The sequence below is a fragment of the Canis lupus genome, chromosome 24, assembly GCF_011100685.1.
Source record: "Canis lupus familiaris isolate Mischka breed German Shepherd chromosome 24, alternate assembly UU_Cfam_GSD_1.0, whole genome shotgun sequence".
NCBI classification, from domain to species: Eukaryota; Metazoa; Chordata; class Mammalia; order Carnivora; family Canidae; genus Canis; species Canis lupus.
In genome coordinates, this window is record NC_049245.1 from 13,609,546 (window position 1) to 13,632,113 (window position 22,568).

At 43.7% G+C, this 22,568-nt stretch overlaps 1 protein-coding gene across 4 annotated transcripts in view; it reads right to left on the minus strand.

Annotated features, from left to right (window-relative positions):
* PLCB4 (phospholipase C beta 4) overlaps window positions 1-16,792 on the minus strand; it is a 419,571-nt gene extending 402,779 nt beyond the window's left edge. For 2 of the 4 annotated variants that reach the window (XM_038571634.1, XM_038571639.1), the window contains exon 1: window positions 16,460-16,586. The gene's annotated coding sequence lies outside the window, so the exon portion shown is untranslated. Of the gene's footprint in view, window positions 1-10,451; window positions 10,608-16,459; window positions 16,587-16,753 lie in introns of those variants that run through there. The other 2 variants (XM_038571636.1, XM_038571637.1) reach the window with 2 other exon arrangements.
* Window positions 16,793-22,568: the final 5,776 nt, after the last annotated feature.

Genomic DNA, 22,568 nt, shown 5'->3' on the forward strand with positions numbered 1-22,568 from the left:
AAAACACATCATATCTCAGCTGTCAAATTTCTGTGTGACTTAACTAAGAAAACAGCACTATACTGTCTAAAAAGCACCAAATCAAGCAAAACATTTTATTGCACTTCATCAAAGTCCACATAATTTATTCTTCACACAAAAGAATATTAGAAAAGGAAAGCAACAACTACCTAAAAAGAAATCAAAATATTTCCTTGACTGCTTAAAAGGTCAGTTAGAAGCTAAAATCAAAGAAAGAAGGACCAAAGGACCATTTTTATTTTGTTTAAAAAAACTTACCCCAGGACTTAGATTGATAGCAGTGAATTCAGTAAGTACACAGTACTTATCAAATTGTAAATTAGGCAGTGATTCAAGTTCCTAATTATGGGAAATGATTTAAGCTCATTTAACATGAAATGTTTCAACTCTAAGACTCCTTAAAGAAGAATATTAAACCCATACAGAAAAGAGAGGAACAGGGTAGCCCTGGTGGTGCAGCGGTTTAGCACTGCCTGCAGCCCAGGGTGTGATCCTGGAGACCCGGGATCGAGTCCCACGTCTGGCTTCCTGCACGGAACCTGCTTCTCCCTCTGCCTGCGTCTCTGCCTTTCTCTTGCTCTCTCTGAATGAATAAATAAATCTTAAAAGAAAAGAAAAAAGAAAAGAAAAGAAAAGAAAAGAAAAGAAAAGAAAAGAAAAGAAAAGAAAGAAAAGAAAAGAAAAGGAAAGAAAAGAAAAGAAAAGGAACAGACTAGAGGCAATATATGGTTTATCTAAATCCCTGCTTATGAACAAGTAGACGTGAAAGTCCAAGGATAACAAAGCCCCCGTAAACTAAACCAACCTGATACAAAATCACCCTGTGAAATTAGGAAATACACGTTCAAATACCAAAATTATTATTTTGCAATGATAAAAGAGCACACATTTTTTGAGTCATCATTCTAATCTAACCATTCTGTTTTCCTAAATATTTCCAAGTACAGTTGACCCTTGAACAACAGAGGTTTGAACTGCGCAGGTCCACTGATCCGTGGATTTTTTTCAATAGATATGATATAGGACTATAAATGTATTTTCTCTTACTTATGATTTCCTTAATAACATGTTCTTTTCTCTAGCTTTCTTTATTGTAAGCATACAGTATATAATTCATATACAAAATATGTCAATCAACTATCAGTGTTATCAGTAAGGCTCCTGGTCAACAAAATAGGCTATTAGTAAAGGTTCCCAGAAGCCAAAATTATATGCAAATTCTCCACTGCTCAGGCAGTTGGTACTTCCAACCGCCCCCTTCTTGTTCAAGGGCAAGCCATACTTTCTTTTCTATAATTTATTCTACAAACAACTATAAAGTGCAAATATTGTGCTATGAAGGAGGAAACCGAAATTGGCAATCTCGCCTAAGAGAGCTCAGGGTGTGTGCGCCCGTATGCATGTGTGCGTATGTATGTATGCACGCTTGTGCACATGTGTGTGTATGCATACATGAGCATCTATGGGGGGGGGACAGGACAGTGGAAGTTCAAGTAACAAAGCATAGTGTCACAAAGTGCTATAGGGACAGCATTCATAAAAAAGGGAAACAGTAGAACTAATCAATCATTAAACTTATTTTGTTAAACTCATATTTGTTTTGGTTCCTTGGTCACTCGGACTGCTTTCAGCTGCACGTAAAAGAAACCCCACCATACTAGTTGGCTAGGGTTGCCATACAAAATACCCAGGCAGGGTGGTTTAAACAGATGTTTTTTCTCCTAGTTCTGGAGGCTAAGAGTCAAGATCAAGGTGCTGATGGGGCTGTTTTCTGTAAAGTCTCCTTGGCATGAAAATATCCACCTCTCATTGTGTCCTCACATGGCCTTTCTTCTGTACACACACATCCCTGGTTTCTCTCTTACATCCTGATAGCCTCCTTCCTATATGGACCCTGGTCAGACTGGACTAAGTGCCAACCGAATAGCCTCATTTTAAACTTCTCTCTTTAAAGGCCTTATCTCCAAATATAGTCACGTGATGTAAGTGGGTGTTAGGGCTTTAATATATGAATTCTGGAGGGACACAATTCAGTCTATAACACCCATCAAAGCGATTTAATCCATATTCTTCTCAGTTAACAAGAAACTCATAGGTAAGTTGATTAGGACTGGTAAAGCCATTCAAATAAGTCATCAAGAAACTAGGTGCCTTCTACTCCCCGTTCTGCCACCCTTGGTGTGTGCTCTCACTGCCACAACCACAAGATGGCATCTGCAAGTCTAAGCATCACGTCCAGATTCCAGGAAGGAAAGGAAGAAATCAGGAAGGAAAAGCCTATCCAAAGGTGTATGCCCATACCCTGTTGGCCAGAACTGGGTAAGCAGTTCTGGCTGCAGAGGAAGCCAAAGAGGGGAGTATGTTTAAATGGACCCATGGCTACCCTGAACCAGAATCAGTTCCATCAGACAGGAGGGGAGGAGAACACAGCTTGCTGACCAGAGATGTAGCCGTACGGATGCAGGTCGCCTTTAGTTGGAAGCCTGTCTGTACCACTGATCAACCACATGACCTTGAGTAAATACTTTAATCACTCAGTTCTCAAAGGTGGTAATTACACCTAACCTGCAGAATCACTGAGAGAATTAAATAGGGTTGCATACATTTGTAGGCCCAGGCACACTGTCTAAGCCTAAAGGACGTTGGATTTGCGGCCTGGTCTTAAGTGTCCTGGGATATCACAATATTCTGAGTATCACAAAGCCACCCTGTAATGAGTCAAAACTATCAAAGAACTGATTCCATTTCTTTACACGGTGCCTTCTGACCTATCCTGGTCCATGGCAGGGCCTGAGACCTTACAGTCCGTGTGTGTGTGGAAGGGGCAGGGGAGGGGGCGTGCTACTTTCTGACGGTTGTGCACCTTACGTGAGGGTAGGAAGCACTGATTCACTAGCACTCTGTTCCTTGCATCATAGCCCTCCTGCAATCAAATGGCCGCTTCCAGGAATTTTTCTTGAAATCACAGTCCCTATTGAGCAGTGAGGTATACCTTTCAGGTAGTGTATGCCTTCGACCTCTCCAACAAAGCCAAGAGAGAACCAGGCTCGGTAAAAAGTGCAACCTTTGCAGAAGGTTTTTAAGCGGCATTTGTTGCTCTTAATTGAGGAGTGGATTCTTCCCGGTTATCAATCTTAATGCAAATCCCAGTGGCCCGTCACATCTATCGGTTCAAGGTGAGAAAATGAAAATGACCATGTGACAGAAGGGTACAGGAGAGCTTGCTTCAAGCTCAGTCATTTTCAGGAGTGGTATTAATACCCAGATCATATGTGCTTTCAAATTTCCTCCTTTCCCTCCAGTAGCTACCAAGAAATCTCTGTATGTTACTTATGGCAGATGGGAGAGCAACTTTTAACTAGTTACTTTGAAATTCTTTCAAAGGGAATAAAAAATAGACAGAATGAGGCCAGCCTTAAGGTTTTCAGAGGGCCCCACAGGTCCAAAAAGGCTAAATAAAAGGGAATATTCCCTCTCTGTATTTGCAAAGTGCTATTATGAAATCTCCTCTCGGCAGCTGCAATAACTATATAGCAATCCTTCTAAACACTGTCCCCATTCAAATTTGAACGAGGATATATCTAATAATTAGCACACTTAGCCAGCACTTTTTCAACACAAAGCTAAAGGAAATTTGCTAAATCAAAAAGATGCCAATTATAAAGAAGACACAACTGACACCCCAAGCTTAGTGGGGAGGGTAGCATGGTTAAGACCATCAGAGCCGCTATTTTCATGTGATTCAAACCAACATCATGAATAAAATGCTCCCTCCTGACTTGGGAACTCCAAAAGATGCTCTCTTAAAAACAATATTCAGCAGAATATTTTCCTTCAATTAATTAATAGCTCTCCTCTCTCTCTCCCTCTCTCTCGCACAGAGATATATTCACAAGCCATTCTGAAAGTAAAATGCTACAAAAAAATAAATACAAAGCATTTTAGATTACCAAGAGTCCCACTTAATAAAAACAATCTGATTAAATAAATGCTTTTTTCCTGTGAATTTCAAGCCAAGTTTGAAACAAAAAGAAAAAAAGAAACGAAAAAGCTGCTCTGATTCGGAGATCTAACACACTGTAAGAAAAATAAGCATAACTTGATTAAAATCTAACTCGTAAAAAAAAAACAATGTGAGAGCGTGCCCAGCAGGAAAGCAGGAATAAATGATAAACCACCTTCAGGGAAATGTCTCCTTTGCTTCTGGTATACTATTAATTAGTATCAGAACTTCTGTTAACAGAATTAATGAACACAGAGTTTTCAAATTACTGATCATCTTTCCAAATTGATCACTGCGCTACTTCTCAGAGGCCAGAGTAAATAATCACGGAATACTTTTTCCCTCCATAGTAAGTCTGCAGATGGTTTCAATTTATTTAACATGGCACTTCTTCTGCTTAGTCATCAGATTGCTTCCCTAATTTGCCCAATCTGCAGACTCTGCGATCATGGCATTTAGTTGTTCAATCATTTAAGAGACATTGATTTAGTCTTCTCATGTGCATCAGAGTCTTCCCTTCCCTAAGGAAGTCCTGCTGTGGCTCAAATTTGCAAACCATGCAACAGGAGGACCTACGTGGAGCATCCAACCTGGGGCTGAAACCTACGCAGGTTTTGCAGGGAAGATGACAGCTGTGGGAGATATGTCAAGGCCTGCAGGATTCAGCCAGTTGCAGGAGGAGGTTGGGTGCAAAGTCAGCAAAGGCACAGTAGCCACGGACCTTATGTTCTTGGAACTTTAATATAGCTTAGAATAGGTGACGTAAATAAAAGCATTAAAACTTCACTGTTGAGGTCCGGCCATGGAATGGCTTGTATCTGGCAAATTAAGGAAACAGAATTAAGTCCTGAAAGCAATAGGGAGCTGTTGAAGCATTTTAGAGGTAACACTATAAAAAGATCTATTTTGTGCAAATTACTTTAGCTGAGTAAGGAGAATGGAATAAAGCGGCAGAACGTAAATTTTTTTAAAGATTTTATTTATTTAGATAAAGAAAGTGTGGGGGCTAACAGGGGGAGGGGCAGAGGGAGAGAGAATCACAAGCAGACTCGAGCACTGAGCCAAATTTGAAGCTCAAGCCCATGACCCTAAGATCATGACCAGAGCTGAAACCAAGAATCACCAGGTGCCCTAAGAAGTTAATTTATAGAGTAGCTGTGTAGGGGCACCTGGGTGACTCAGTCACTTAAGCCTCTACCTTGGGCTCAAGGTCATCATCTCAGGGTCCTGAGATCAAGCCCCACATTGGGGTCCCTGCTCAGTGGTGAGTCCACTTCTCCCTCTTCCCTCTGTGATCTCTTTCACTCTCGCTCTCTCTCAAATAAATAGAATATTTAAAAAGATAAAGTAGCCATTTATCTATCTCTTCCAGTAAACTGTAAACCACTGAGGGCAAGAGCTGCAACTCACTCGCTGTTAAGAGTACCTGAAAAAAAAAAAAAAAAAAAAAAAAAAAAGAGTACCTGATACTCATTGAATAGCCAGTAAGGAAAAAAAAAAAAAAAAAATGAATAGCCAGTAGAACACGTGAATGAGGGATGTATGAGAGAACAGGGAAGTTGACTGAAACATCACAGGAACAATCAAGGCCCAGAGTATTGAGAACAAATCTTAGGCAGTGGCTACAGGAATAGAGAGGAATAGAGAGGAACAGACAGAAATGCAAGACATTCCTGGGCTAAACAGATCAGTGTTGTGTTTAATGAAGATTTAGAACCCAGGGTGGGGCACTGATTTGGAGTAAAGCTGAGGTCTTCTCATTTGGATACATAGATTTGAAAGAATCCACAGGACTTGAACCGTAGGCTATCCAGCAGACAACAGGATATAAGTGGATCTCAGACAAGAGGTCAGGGATATTGGAGTTATCAGGAAATAGGTTGTAAATATGATAGAAGTGGATGAGTTATCTTGTACAGAAAGCAAACAGAGTGAGATGAGTCAAGGGCAAAGTAGAGACCCCCAGAGAATACCACTTTATGGGCTGGGTGGTGGACCAGATGTTTAGGAAGCTCTGCCTCTAATATACGAAAATCCTATAGGATGGACAAGCAGGCCCTTGCAAACAGGGACATCAGGAGCCTGTAAGGTAACAGCAAAAATGAACTAGTTTAGTGCAATTCCTTCCAGTGGACAAAGCGATGCAACTTCCCCAGATTCACCAACTCAAGGAATTTGTGCAGCAGCAATCACTAATATCTTAGTTTCTTACACTGTAATATTTAGAGGTAAGAAGAAATGAACACTGATATTCCTTTCAGCAGTATGATTTTATGATTCTAATCAAGTTTCACTGCTTGTTCATTCAGAACAAATACACAAGCCGAACAGAGCAGTCTTTTCATCTTTTCAAACAACAGGGCCACAAAAATGAGAAAATAAACGAGCCCAAAATCTCAGAGTCTTACTGCCATGTTGAACAAATGGGAAAATAAAGCTTGTTCATTTCCATTCAGGAATGCTAATGATTCCGTAAAATTGACTCCTTTGAAGGAAAATCACTGCTAATCACCTTAATTTCCTCCTAGTCTCTTCCCTTGGGTACCTGACATTTTAAATAAAATATTTTCATAAAATATTAAAAGCAAAGGAATTGTATCTTAGATATCCAGCTCCATATTGACAGACTTTATGAATCCCTCTGTCTCAGCTGTCTAGAGCTTATACTCTTAAATCTTCAGATAAACACATCAAGTTTCCTGTTCTATGTATATCCCAAGAAACACAAAATGAACCAACAATTAAAAAAATAAGTTTCCCTAAAGCCCACAAATCTTACTGATACCAGCCATGTGGTATTGTAGAACATTCCCGCCTTCAACGTAAATTTAATTACTGTAACTGTTTTCTCTTCTTTGTCCCCCCAAACCAGACTTTCCACCCTGGCTTGACCTCTGACACCTCTCTGGATGGCAGGTGGGTAGAGTCTGCCATTTGCCTCCCCAGACCCATCTGCCAACCTCTCCAGCCTCCCATCCCCTCCTATGCCCTTTGGATTCTGTCTGGATTCAGCTAATGGAAGACACTGGCCAGAAGTTTGGGAGGCAAGGGAAGAGTGAGGGAAGCACATTTATTCCCCTACTGTCTTCCTGCAGGCACATTACAGATGGACTGTGCCTCCCTTACAAAAGGACACAGCTCTGGCCAGCAGCCCTTCCTGCTCCTCCACTCAGAGCAAGAACAGCTCCTTATTACTGCTAGGTCTTGCAGCACCGACCTGGTTGTGTTACCTACACCTGCCCAAACCTTCCAAAGGGTCCCTTTATTAAACCTTCCTTAGAGGACTCAGTTTACACACGCCATCTGTTGCTTGGCAGGCCCTGAATGACGTGGGGTTAAAGGGTGAGGCCCTCTGCTGTGGCTCTTGCAGACACTATCAAAGGAAATTGTCTGTAAACTGTAAATCGTTGTAACATTTCCACAAGCAAAAACCTAGTACACACTTTCTTGAATAGCAAGGTTTTGATGCCAAAGAAATATAACTGAATCCTACCATATTTCTACAATTCAGCATGCTGTAAAAATAAACATGCAGAAGGCATACAATCAGAATCTGAATGTCACTGCCAAACCTAACCAGAATTCTTCTTAAAACTGGGTATCTGGAGAAACATGAAAGAACCAGATTCATCTTTGAAAACAGAAACATTTGCCTGCCCTTTACCCACATCAAGATTATTAAACCTGATACAGTGATACTTTAAGGTGATCCCCAATCTTTCAAGGGATGGCACAAAATTCTAAAAGTATTAACAATTCACTTCATATTATAGGTAACAACTACATTTACTTAGGTTGTGACTTCTGGAAAAAGTTAAGAATTGGTGACCTAGATTTCTGTATTTTTCCCAGTATCTCTCAAAATGAAAATAAAGAGGAATTTCTAATGTATATAGCCCTCTGTCTATATATTATTTATAAATATTATGAAAATTACCTTCTGGTATCTAATAAATAATAAACTAAACAAAATAACATTATCTATGAACCTTATAATTCTCTAAGTAGAAAGTAAATGAGATTCTTAAGTAAGTACTTAAAAATTGACAGCTATAAGTACACCTGGACAGAATTTTTAGCAATGAAATTAACTTGATTTTCCCAGGTCAAAATCAACCTCAGTTAGCTGTGCAGTCCCTCACTTCTTTGACCATACATTCAAGGGTGTTTATGACATGTTCCTGCTGTGAGAAATCTAAAATTCCAGAGCTATCCAAACTGATCAGAATACAGATTTTCCATTCTGAGTCTGCAAGGTATCTTTTTACTAAAGAGTTTTTAAACTCATCTCTTAATTGAGAAATTCCTTTTGATGAAGTATTGTATCTTCAAGAAATTTAAGGACATAGACTATTTCTCAATCATTTCCTGGTGCACTGTATATAACTGAAATCCAACTGAATTAATGAAACAGTGTAACAATGTGGGGCATGCTTCAATTATAGAATATGTTCATAATTTAAGGTTCCACGAGATAGAAATTCCTTGGAGGCCTTTCTTAAAGTCAATTTGGCAGTGCTCTCTCAAAATGGAAAATGTGCATACCCTTTTGACCAATTATTTCTATTTCTAGGAATTTAGCTACAAGACAATCTCCCACATGTATACAAAGACCTATGTAAAAAGATCTCAAATCCTTCATTGTGTAACCGTGAAAACAGGTGAATGGTTAAATAAAATACAGTACTCATAGGACCAAAGTTTCTATAATGTTAAAAGAAATAGATTACCAGCACACTGGACATAGAAACAGCTCAAAGACATACCTTAAGTAAACAAAAGCAAATCACAGAAAAATGTATGCAAAATAAATATTGTTTATATAGTAAGAAAAAGACATGTATATGTAATTACACATATAAATGCACAAAAATGGGAGAGAGGCACTCTAAGCTATTTCCAATTGTGATATTTGGGGATGGGCACAGGTGGGTAAGAGTATTTTACATTTTGTTTCTGTATTTCTGCATTATCATTTGGATTGGAACATATTCATGTATCACATACATCATTTTAAAAGCAAATGAAAACAAAAAATTAACAGAAATTCCAGAGGGGAGGGTGCCTGGGTGGTTCAGTCAGTTAAGCATCTGCCATCGGCACAGGTCATGTTCCCAGGGTCCAGGAATGGAGCCCCGAATTCTTGGGGTCCCACGCTCAGTGGGGAGTCTTCTCCATCTGCCCCTCGCCCCTGCTCATGTTCTCTCTCGCTCATTCTCTCTCAAATAAGTAAACAAAATCTTTAAAAAAAAAAAAAGAAAAATAAACAAACAAACAAACAAATAAATAAATAAATTCTAGAGGCGGTTTGGTGATTTGTCCAATGACAGTGCATTAGCAGATATGAGAGAAACCCACCTCGAAGGGACTTCAGTCTCATTTGATTGCTTGTGATCACTCATTTAAGAACCAAAAGGAAAATGAGGGCTGTTAAGTAGATTGCACCTTGAAACACTAACCTACAGAAACAGATCTACATTCTGCATGTACAGGATAAATATGGCAACTACCAAATAGCAGGGAGAATATTTTGGGACTGGTTAGAGTCCAAGACAGTAATATACACAAAAGAACCCGCATGTCCCCACAAAGTCATCCATTTCTCCATACTGAGATGTTCTTACTTAAAAGAGCACCATGAAATACGAGAGAAAACATATTGCCCCCTCAACTTTGTATGTTTGCTAACATCTTAGAAAAACGAGCCAGAAGAAAAACAGGCAGAAATTCAGAATCTCAAATCTGTGTCCACTGGAAATAAATGACCACAGCAGCCTTTGTAAGAAATTAAACGGGAAAAAAAAATGCCTGAACAAAAAAGATGCCATGCTTACATCAAGATGAAACTACAGTTCTGGCAATTTCTAGTACACGTCTAGTACACAATTTCTAGTACACAGTGTTTCCGAGCACAATTGACAAAAGGCTCAAAATGGGAGCTGATGGGCTGAATTCATTCCACAGGTTTTGTTTGGCCACCCTGTAGGCTGACGTGTTTGTTTTAATTTTAATTTATTTCTAAAGCATTTTCAAGTGAGGTCTCACACTTAAAAATAAATCTCAAGGGGCCCCTGGGTGACTCAGTCGGTTCGGCCTCTGCCTTCGGCTCAAGTCATGATCTCAGATCCTGGGATCAAGCCCCGTATCAGGCTTCCTTGCTCAGTGGAGAGACTGCTTCTCCATCTCCCTCTACCCCACCCCCCCAACTCGTGCTCTGTCTCTTTCACTCTAATAAAAAAAATGAAACCTTTAAAAAATAAAATAAAATAAAAAATAAATCTGGATTTTTATGCTTCTCTTAAAATGGTAGATGCACTGGCGACTCTGTGCCCGATGCCTGCCTGGCAGAAATGATGGGTCCCTATAACCACGCCCCCAACCCCCAAACTTCCAAAGATCTAACACCTGGGCAGCGCACTTTGCTTACCTGGCACTCAGAAAAGTCAAAATGTGCCACACCCTGAGGGAAACCATGAGGCACTTCACCAGGTAAAAGCTGGCCCTGCAGAACACTAAAATTCCTTTTTAGGCTACCCCAGAGTAGCATTTAGTAATCTCCCTTTCTGATTTGTGGCCCATGCACCTGCGGAGACAAAAGCATGTAAGATTAGATGAGGACACGTGGCTTGATGCTCAACTTCCTATTTCAATTACACTTTCACAGCAGGATTGCCAGAACCTTCTCTGTTCTAGTCAGCCCAGTCACTTAAAATAACGGTCACGAAACTTATTGCGACAAATCTTTCAGGAGTATGTACCTCACTGGCAGGTGACACAGAGTAGTGGTTAGAAGTTAGCATTCTGGCGTCCATCTACCTGGGTTTGCATCCCTCCTCTAAATTTAACTTCACCTTTCTAAGCCCCAGTTTCCCCAAATGTAAAATAGACTATTTATTAGTAACCACCAGAGAAAGGATTCAATGACATGGCACACTTCCATTGCTTGACAAATGTCTGTTGTTCTGTTACTGCTATTGCTATTACTATGTGAAGTGCAGCCACTGAAGCCCCCATGGGAAAACAGGAGCCACCAAGCCTCCTAAACATCAGAGATCTCCAAATGATTCTAGTGGATGCCTCTCTCCTTCCAGGCCTAAATGGCTTACTGTGGTCTTTTTTAAAAGCTTGGCGGGAGACACAGATGCCCTGGGGAAAGCATCTGGCTCACTGAGTCTGCAGCCCCGCAGTCACAGAATCGGAGGCAGATAAGGCTGAGTTAATGTTAGGTCCTCCTGTCCAAATGCAGTCACAGGGTTAGGCAAGTCCAGAGGAAGATCTGGACCTTCACAGCAGCACAAAAAGGTGACCAGAACTTTCTATACTTGCAGGAGGGCAGAGCAAATATTCCTTGTTATAAATTCTGGGGTGTTTTTTTAAGATTTTATTTCAGAGAGAGGGAGACATTGTACACATGAGCTGTGGGCGGGGGGTGAGGGGGTGAGGAACAGGGAGAGGCAGAGTCCCTGCTGAGCAGGGAGCCTGGTGTGGGGCTTGATCTCAGGACTCTGAGATCATGACCTGAGCCAAAGGCAGATATTTAACTGACTGGGCCACCCAGGCACCCCTTGTTACAAATTTTACAGGAACTGATTCAGCCTATGGGGGTAAGTCAATGGCATCTGCCTCTACAGAGAAGGAGAGGGTGAGCAATAATACTAGCACTATTAGGAGAAGGACCAATAGCAGTTGTATCAACAGCAACAGTAACACAATATCCAGCATCCGGCACAGTACAGTGCTGTGCACTCTTGCTCTATGGAGTTATTCTCCTTGTTTTACAGATGGCAAATGAGTAGATACGCAGGATCATACAGTTAATATGTGACATAATTGAGATTTGAACTCAGGTCTGCCTGACTCCACCACCTGAGGGTCTTAGCAACTTTATATGGCCGAAAGCAAACCCACAGTGCCACCCCCCACTTAGCCCCTAGCTGCCTCTAAGACAAGTGTTTCTAGAGCAGCTGTTCTTTACCTTCAGTGGGTCAAGACCTCACCCATGCCAAGTCTGGTGAATCATATAGACCCTTATGAGCATAATCTTTTTAAATGCATAAAATTAAGTGCAAACGAAACCAATTATATTGTAATATATTTATCAAAATATTTTTTTAAAGAACTGGGCACACCCTAATAATGCACGTGCTTCTTTTTCAACCCATTAAATGCTAAGATCCAGAGTGACAATACTTAGCTTAATTGTCATTTGGAAGTAAATGCAAATAAAGACATGATTCATTTGCCTGCTATATTCATGGACCCACCAAATTCCATCCTCAGACCATTACAGGGTGGACCTGAGATGAAGAACTCTTGGCCTGGAGGACAGCATGAGATGTCAAGTATAAATCTAACAGTCCGTAGTCTCTGCTCTCTGGATGAGTTGCTTATAATTAATGACTTCAAGTTACTTTCTTCCTTTTGGTCTAAAAAAACAGCTACTTCAGTCCTGTCTGGGAGCCAAAAACACCCTTTAACTGCTCCGGAGGAAAAGAATGCCTTAAGGGCAATGTATCTTAAAGCAATGACTTGCCTGGCCTCAGGGTAGCATGGTAGCTACGGGTAGAATTTCCCAACCCTTGGCAAGCCAAAGGATCACAGGAGAAGAGCTATGAAGGAGACTCCCAGTCAAGAGGATAGCAGTCAAGTTGTATGTGACCTTCTCAAGGAAGGTTTTATAGGTAGTAGGCTAGGGAGGGGTTTGGAGAAGAACTTTCTTCTGATTTCTGTCCCTTTCAACTATTTTGATTCCTCAAAGGAAAGAAAAAGTAGATGGAGTTCATGCAGAGAAAAACAGAAACTGCTGACCATTCATCCTCTTGCACAGTTGGATCTTCCAGCAGAGATCTGGAAGGTAGGGCTTTAGTGCCTTAACCTCGTCTATGAACTTGGGTTACACCTTAAGCATATGAAAAGCACCCAAAGGCATGAGCTTCCAGCCAAACTTTTACAAAGTGGGATTTGCAAAGTTGCTGCAATTGAGAGAAATTGGCCTTGAGGATAAAAGTGACTAGAGGTGATTTTTTTTTTTTTTTTAAGCAGGCTGAATTCTGATGAGGGCAATAGAGACTTCTCACTCATCTACTCAGTGATGCATTATCACTCAACTATATTTCCACTGGGGTGAAGGAAACCACCCATTTTTATATTTGGTTAGGTAAAGAATCACAGCCTCTGAATGTGCTAGACCTTCATGTCATATTAAGGTATAACGAGATAAACAATACTACACCTTGAAGAAGTATTTCTACTTTAAGGGGGAAGGCTTTATCAAAAGAGAAGCTATAACACAGAAAAACAAATACTAAGGAATGGAGGAAAGACCTACGAAGGTTATTAGATTTCCTGACGATTGCAGGGGAGTCGAAAAATACAGAATAGACAGTACTGAGAACTAAGCAGTGTCCTTGAAAACACAGTGAACATCTGAACACCACCAACAAAACTACAGGAAGTCGCTGCTGCCCACCATAAGCAATGAAAAGCTGTATCTATTTCTCGATAGGTGGATGAATCTTTTTGGCAGACATTTATATGGCCTACAAGTTCACATTACGAGGTGAAAAGCACCTATTTTAGAAACTTCAGTCTGGACATGAAATACCAAGCGTGATCATTAAGCGTTTCCATTAGTCCTTGACCTCATTCTGCATATAAAAACGCAGAAGTTCTTGGTTTTACAAGACTTACTGTGATAGCCAGTTTAATAAAAACCTGGGTCATGAGTGCTAATAAACACGCTGTTTCATCCTTACAAGTGGTCTTTACAAATGATGATAATCTAGCCACAATCTGCTATGTAAATTTAAATTTCAAAGAATATTTTTACTTCCCCGAAAATACTGGAGTTCACTAGGGCATTTGTGGAGAATAGGATAAATACATCATCTTTCTTTCCTATGACTATATAAGTGCTGTGACACAAAGAGGTAAGATTTTTCTCAATGTAAGTTTTTAAAATTTTAAAAATCAATAAACTCAGCAGCTAATTAACAGCATATTTTTAAAGATAATCCACAAAAGTTACTTGTTAATTGTGATATTTGAGAGTGCTGGCTACATCTGAAATTTTGAGGATGGGAATGCAACAGAAAATCCAGAAGCTGGCCTCACTTCTAGCACATCCGTTCGCAAATTACCATGCCAATTTGATCGGTTCAAGGAGAATAACACAGCAGCACTGAAAGTCAATTTTACCTCAATTTTAACTTCCAGGGTGGGTTAGGGATTGCTAGGCAAACACATATCAATTCTTAATAAACATTTTACCTCAATTTTAACTTCCAGGGTGGTTAGGGATTGCTAGGCAAACACATATCAATTCTTAATAAACTGATGTCAAAAATCAGTGTACATTAGGGCAAAGACAGTTGGCTATATTCTTGGGAAAGATAAAATAGGGCGAAAGGCACTTGCTAGGTCTCTGCTGGAGATGAAATCGCTCAAAGTGATAGAGATTTTTAAAGTCCATTTCTGCAAAAGCTTTTTGGTAATCCTTACCACTTTTTAAACTTCCATAGTTCGCTACCTCATAGACAAAAATACACTACCCTCAAGATTCTGGAGCACAGAAGTAGTTTAATATCATTCACATTTTCAGGCGCACAAATATAAAACTCAGAAGACAGTATTTGAGAACAAAGCTCTTCTGTGTGGGTGTGCATTTGTAAAATAAAGGTAGCACTATTCCGACAGATAGAAATGTGTATCCAGTGATCAAATGGAGTCTTAGAAATTCTGTTTTGACAGTTACTTGTAGAATAGCATTTCAACAGCCATTAATTCAAATCTGGGTGGTGATATCATCAACGCTAAATCAAAACGAAATTCAGATGGTTGGGTAATAACATTTGGAGGGATGTGTAATTGGTATCCTACTAGAGGGTACCTTTAACTATGCTATTAATATGTCACATGCAAAGGGTTACCGGCTCTGGCAGCAAAAGTCTCATGGAATAAAAATGCCAATAAAAAAAATGCTCTTCCACTTATGAAGTGAATTTCTATGAAAACAGGTGTTCTCCCAAGATGGCAATCATTTATTAAACTTCTACAGTTCAAAAGGACAATGACAATAATATACTAAAACACCAGCGGAGAACTATGCAAGACTGTCCTATGAAAAACAGCATTCTAGATTACATAACACAGATAATGGCAGATTAAACTACACACCCCTACCCAGCTTGATTTCTGCGCTTCTGCTCTATTACTTAGGGCACTGAAGTCTGAAGAGTACACATCAGGTTCTCAGTTCAACCACATATTTTTGAAACCAAGAGTCCTGAAAAAAACTAACAGGAGAAAAAATTTCACACACACACAAACACACACAGTTTTTCCTGAGGACACAGTTCCTTAGACACTTTCTTACCCTCCTCATAGATGGCCCAGGTGAAGTCACCAGTTGCTTTTCCTGGTCATGTTTACTTTGTGACTCTGATTTTCCTTTAAAGAGGAAACTCAATTCAACTTTATATATTATTGAGCTGCCTATGTTTGAATGACATTTTTTGCTAACCTAACAGAATTATCAAACAGCTATCCTCACACGCTCGTAAGTTAATTTATAATTCACCCTGTGTCACATTTACGGCTTAAAAAAAAAAAAAAGTGACCTTACATTAATGGTGTGACCGAAATTAAATTTTAAACACCTGGGTTTATACACAATAGACTCACAAGAGTTAAAAAAGAGTAGGTGGTTATGTCTCAAATGCACGCGTAAGTTTGAAAATATAATGGGCATTTGTATTTTCTCTAGAAAAGTGCTAGTTTATGAGAGTTTTAGGATTCTAGATAAAGGGGCACTTAGAAACAACTGCAGATTGGTGACTTCCATGATTTCCATACTTCTGTACAGCACTGCCTACAAAATCTACAGTCAGAAGTACTGTACTATATAAACAGGGTCTAATTAGTTAAGGAAAAGGCAACTTTAAAATTCTGAAAACAAGACGACCTTTAATCTCCATCGTTTATATGCTTTTAGGAGGCCCGAACACTGCCCCCATCGAGTGCTGGCCTGTCAGTGTTGTTTTCGGTGGAAATGGTCAATCATTTCTATTACCTCCCCAGAAGAGGTAAGAGATCCACATGCACACACATTTACACGCTCTGCACGGCGCCAACTATTTCCAAGCAAAATAATCCTGTACACGTCGAGCCGAGCTATTTCTAGCCAGAAGCAGGGAACGTCTGGCCAGAGTCTGAGGAAACCCGGCGGCGACGATCCCAGGGCAGGGGCGGCGCGGGGACCCCCGCCTCCGCCCCGCACCTGCACCGCTCCCCGGCAGGCATCCGGGTGCGCGCGCGTCCGGGACGCACCCGCCGGGAGCAAACGAACCCCGCGGGCCGGGCCGGGCCGGGCAGGGCAGGGCCGGGCCGGGCCGGGCCGGAGCATCCTCGGGCGGGACCCGGAATGCCTTCTCCTACCTGTCACTTTGCCGGGCGCTGCTGCCGGGGATGCGGCCGCGGACGCCGCCGCCGCCTGGAGCCCCAGTGTGTGCGCGCGCGTGTGTGCGCGCGTGTGTGAGCGAGAGCTTGTTGGCGGTGCGGCTCACTTACTGCTCCCGCGCGCCCGCCCCCGCCCCCGCGCCCGCGCCCGCCCCCGCGCCCCCACCCCGAGCCGGCCGCCGAGCCCCCTCGCCGCGCGTCCGGTCCCGCCCTCCCGCCGGCCCCCGCCGCCCGCCCGCCGCCCGCCGCCCGCCTCCCCGCGCGGAGCCTCACCTCGGCCGAGGGCGGGGGGGTCTCCGCGGGCGCTGCTCGCCGAACCCGCCCGCCCGCCCGGCCGCCCGCGGGGCTCGGCGTGTGCCCGGCCCCGGGTCCCGCGGCCCCTCCGCGGCCGGCCGCTCCCTCCGCCCCAGCCCGAGTCTCCCTCCGCGCTCGCCTCCCGGCTCCGGAGCCCGAGCTGTCGCCTCGCAGCCCCAACCTGCCCGGGCTACGGAGCATGCCCAGTGCGGCGCGCCCGGGCTGGGCTGGGGGTGGGCAGGGGCAGGGCCGGCCGCCCGGCTGCCGCGGGCGGGGAGGGGGCGCGGGCGGGCCGGGGCGCACCTCGCGGCGGGGGCGGGGGCGGGCGCGGGGGGCCCGGGGGCGCGGGCGGCGCGGGGAGGCGGGGGGTGGGGTGGGGTGGGGTGGGGCGTCCGGGGAGCCGCCTGGCCGCGCGCTCCTCGGGGGTCCCCCCGGCCGCCCGCCGAAGCCCTGGCGCCGCGGCACGTGCCCGGGGTCCGGGGTCCGGGGTCCGGGTGCGCGCAGGGCGGCGCGGGGCTGCGCGGGGCGCCGACCCCGGGGCAGGGGGAGTGGCACCTCGTCCGCCGGGAGACGGGCCGCCCGCCGTGGGCCCCGGCGCGGGAGAGGTGGGGGGAGAGCGAGGGGCTCGGGACTGGCGAGACCCGCGACCCCAAGGCGGCGGGCGGGGGTGGGGGAGGTTTATTGGACTACATTTTGTTTTATAAACACAGAAAGCGCCTACAGGGCTTCGGGCACTATTCTCAACGCTTTTTATTCGTGTGATCCTTAAAACAATCTTCCAAAGCAAGTACTACTATCATCTTTTTCTTTTTTTTTTTCTCGAGGCTTAAACTGAGCCACCGAGAGATTAAGTGGTTCCAAAAAGTCCTCCCCCAAGTGCAACCTCAGAGACGCACCCCCCCCCCCCCCCCCGGCTTTGGTCCCTGCAACGCGGCTCCAGCCGGCCCCGCTGGCCCCTGCCCGACAGCGGCCCCCCGCGACCCCGGTCCCCTCGCACTGCGATGCTAGGGGCGCCGAGACTCCGGCATCACTCTTTGTGTGGACCCTCGACGCGCGGCTCCAGAACTCCCGGGAGGGCTCCCTCCTCCCGCAGGCCACTCCGCCTCCTCCTCCCGGCCGGCGGCCACCAAAACCCGGAGACGTGGCACCTGCGCGTTGGGGACCGGGGCCACGCTCGCAGCTAAACTGGGCATGCTCAGCCGCCTAAGCCGGTCCGGCCGGCCAGGAGGAGACGGGGAGCCTGGCCGCGCGTTCAGTGTGGGGAAAGGACGGACCGGGGGATGTCCGGGCCCTTGATGGGCAGAAGCAGTCCTGGATGCCAAAGTCCCGTGCCTCTGGCACGTCCTGGCCTTTTCCAGGCTGGGCTAAAAGGGGGTGGGGGGCGTGATCCAAAGTTTCCCAGCTGGGCGCGGTTAAGTGGGAGGGGGCCTAGCGCCCACTGACAACACTCCCCAGCTGAATTGCTAAGCTGCAATTTTAGCTGAGCCCTTCCTTAAACAAGCTCCTAAGTTAGCTGAGCCTGTCTGCCTGTGTGGAAGCCAAGAAAAATAGCCTAAACCAAGTTTCCCAGCCACATTGGAAAGGAAGGCAAGATCCAGGGAAAAGCTGGGTGGCTCTTCACTGTTGAGGGGTCCTGAAGATGTTGGTCATGTTGAGTAATGCCAGGGTACTCCAGCAGCTCTGAAACTGCAACGTGTACACAAGTCTCAGGAGATCTTTTTAAAGAAGGGATTTTGATTCAGCAGTCCTGGGGGGGGGGGGGGGACCTTGAGACTGTGCCTTTCTGACTAGCTCCCAGGTCATCCTGGTGTTGCTAGTTTTCAGAGCAGGCTGAGTAGAAAAAGGTTAGGGCAGTATTTTAGGCCAGCTCTCTATTTTTATTTATGTAAACTAAGGTTCGGTAAGGCAAAGCAATTTGCCACAGGTCACACAACCAATAAGTAGTGTAGCTAGCTAGTTTCAAACCCAGTACTCCAGAACATCCTGTGTTTATGTTCCTATATTCCCCACGTATCACCCATAGACAGATGGGCTAGTAGCTGTCATCTGTGTGTCTTGACCATTTCCATAGTGGAATTTGATTTAGTATATGTACACCTAAACATACTGTATCAGCCTCCTCTGTATAAAGTCACACCAAAATGTAGTAGCTGTAGTAGCTTAAAACAACCGTTTATTAGCTCACAATTCTGTGAGTCAGCTGTTTGGGCTGGAATCAACAGAGCAGTTCTGCTGCTTTCCACTGGGTTCACTTATGCTGTTGCAGAGGTGTAAAGCTTGGAGCCTCATCGGATGGCTGGGATGAAAGGATTGTCTTTCTGTATGGCATCTTCATATGGTGAGCTTCTGGTTTTCAGCAGCAAGGGAGGGCAAGCCCCAATTTACAAGAGCATTTCCTTTTGCTGATGTCAGATTGACCAAAGAAAGCTGCATAGCCATGTCTGGGTGTAAAGCATGGAAAAAAATAACAAACTTCACTTTCTTATGGAAGGGGATGCAAAATAGAGTTTGTTTTTCCAATCTACCACATATACCAACTTCCATAAAACTAGCCCTTTTGCACTAGAATTTGCTCAAAGTTTTATAGATTAAGCCCATCTTTACCTTTGCATGTTGGTAAACCAAACCGTAGCAACATTTATTGTTAGGCTGTCAATCTGATAGTGAGTTTATTAAGGAATCTTAGCTCAGTGGGGTATAAATATTAAATGTTCAAAATTTTTTCAAAGTACTAAGTTCGACTCAATTCTGTAAAAGTTCCTTTTCCCTCCCTTTAATGCCATCTTAGATAGTCATTCACCTGACAAACATTTCTGAGGCTCTTTTTTTTTTAAGATTGTATTTATTTATTCATGAGAGACAGGCAGAGGGAGAAGCAGGCTCCATGCAGGGAGCCTGACGTGGGACTCGATCCCGGGTCTCCAGGATCACATCCTGGGCTGAAGGCAGCGCTAAACCACTGAGCCACCTGGGCTGCCCAAGACTTTTTTTGAAACATTTATGTATTTATTTTTAGAGAGACCAACAGAGCACATGCAGTGGGGAGGGGCGGAGGGAGAGAGAATCTCAAGCAGATACCCGGAGAGTGAGGAGCCCCACACAGGGCTCCATTTCACAACTGTGAGATCATGACATGAGCCAAAATCAGGAGTCAGATGCTTAGCCGACTGGGCCACCCAGGTGCCTCTATTTCTGAGGCACTTTTCATATGTGTCAGGCACTATGCTTTGCCCAGGATACCAAGGACAACAGAAGAGGCAAAATCATTTCCCCTATGAAGCCTAAATACTATCAGAGGGGATAAACAATAAAAAGCATATTATATTAAAAAGATATAACATCAAGTAGTGTTGAGAGCCAGGATGGAAAGGAAAAGCAAAAGCTTCATGAGGCAGATAGGAGGGGCTGCCAATTTAGATAGGGGTCAGAGACAGTCTCCCTGAGGATGTGGCATTGAGTGGAGACCTAAATGAAGAGAGAGGTGTGAATATCTAGGGAAGAGTGTTTTCAGCAGAGGGAACAGCAAAAGCCCTGAGATGAGAATGTGATTGCCACATTCAAGAAACAGAAAGGAGGCCAGACTGACAGGGCAAGGCATAGAATGAATGGAATTGGGGTCACAGAAGCAGCAGGGGGCCAGGCCATGTAAGGCCACAGAAAGGACTTTGGGCTTCAGTCCAAGTGTGAGACGAACCCATTGGAAGATGTCAAGCAGAATCAGAACATGATCTTATCAGTGGTTTCGAGAGCTCACATTGAGATTGGCTGAAGAGGCAAGAGTTCAAAAAGTGAGCCCAGTAAAAGGACACCGCAGCAGTTCTGCTTGGGCAGAGTTTATCATCTTCAGCATTAAAACCCAGACTATGTTAAATATTCAACTTTAGGCTCAGTTTAAATCCAGTCTTCTCTCTGTCCCATTGCAGGCTGTAGCTGGATCCGTTGTGCCTTGAAATAGAAGGTGGTGATACAGGATCTGGTCCTTAAACACTTTTATGCCACCTGCTTTTCAAAGTCTATGTGGTCCTGCATGTTGAGTTGGAAGGAGGAAGAAGGAAATCAATGAACCTATCTACTGTTGACTTATGGCCATTTGATCCTCTCTCAGTTCATTGTGGCTACTTTTCTGTCAAAAACACCAGTGACCCTGTGGCAGGTGTCCCATTGCCTGTTCTCTGCCGTGACAGACATAAGTGAGGCCCTTGGAGGGGCCTTCTGGATCCCCACCCTCCCAGCACTGCTCCTTTTATTCCAAGCCCATAATACTCTCCATGGTGGCCTACCCCAGTGCATCTTACTGCTGGGGCTCGCATGCCAGGCAAGCATCCTACTATGTGGGCCACTGATAAGAAAGTTAAGCCCCTCAGCCTTCTAGCACCCACTGGAGAAAATAGCCCATCTGAGGCAGGTTAAAAGATTGATAGGGAAGGAGATGGGTAAGGTAGAGTGAATTTTGCCATGAGGAGGATACCTAGGCCTAATTATAGGGGCTTTCTCTATAATGTAAGTTATAGAACTCCTCTGTGTAGTCAACGGCTTGTTCTGCTTATCAGTTCCAGGGCAACATCTTGTTATGTTAACATTCACCAGAAGAAAGGCCAAAGCAAACTGTCAGTGCATCCAGGCCCTTACATTTTTATAAAGTCTTATTTGTTATTGTAGCTTTATAGGAAAGGAGGACAGGAGATAATCAGAACCTTCAGGTTAATAGGCCCAACTGTGTTTGCAAAAGATCACATTGTATTCTTTTTAGAGAAAGGGCAGTGCATCTCTTGTCCTGATTTAAAGTGATACATTAATCACTGCTTCCACCTAGCTTTTTACATGCTGTACTTTGTAAATGAAAAGATCACCACTGGCCCATTTGTCCAGGTTGCCTTAATGAGGGACATATAGCTTTGAAAAGTGGGCAGCACACGGACCAGCCTGACATGGGCTCTCTTGGCCCAAGGGCATCTCCTCCCTAACCTGTGTCTCATTCCACTGTGTGCTGAAGGAAAAAACAATCTGAGGCACTGAGAACCAAAAAGAATGAAAATGAAGACAATCACCCAAGGATGGGGCTTATGTAGAATATAATGGCTGTTGCCAAACAAACAAACAAACAAACACAAATCCCACTGAATTTTTTGTTAAATCAGCCTTTGATTGTATTCTAAAGAGAGAATAGAAAGAAAAGCCAAAACAAAAGAGGAGAGTTTAACTCCATTCCAAACAATTTAGTTTAAGAATGGAATTTTCTAAGTGTGAGCCAGGCTTAGAATATGACTACACTGCAGAAGTTCAAAGTGCTGTGTGATGGTGACGACGATGATGATTGTTATTATGAAGGTGTAACATATATGCAATAAAGCATGAAAATCCTCAGTGGGAGCTGAAGGACTTTTCACTTCTAGAAAACTACTACGTGACCACCACCCGGATCAGGATATTTTCAACATTCCAAAAATTCGCTCATGTTCCTTCCTAGGCAGTATCATACACACACACAAGTAATCACTATTCTAACACCATAGAATTGTTTTCCCTGTTTTTGAGCTTCATATAAATGGAAACAGGTAGAATGTACCTTTTGGGTCTGGTTACTTGCCTTCATTATTATGTGTTTGTGATTGATCCATGTTTGCAGCTGGTAACTAGTGTTTATACTTTTTTATTGCTCTAAATTATATCATTGTATGAATATACCAGAATGTATGCATCTTATCTATTGTGACGGGAAATTTTTGTGGGTTTTAAAATTGCACTCCAGGGTCTTTGAAAATTGGTCCTATATTCCCATCCTACTTCTTCTTAT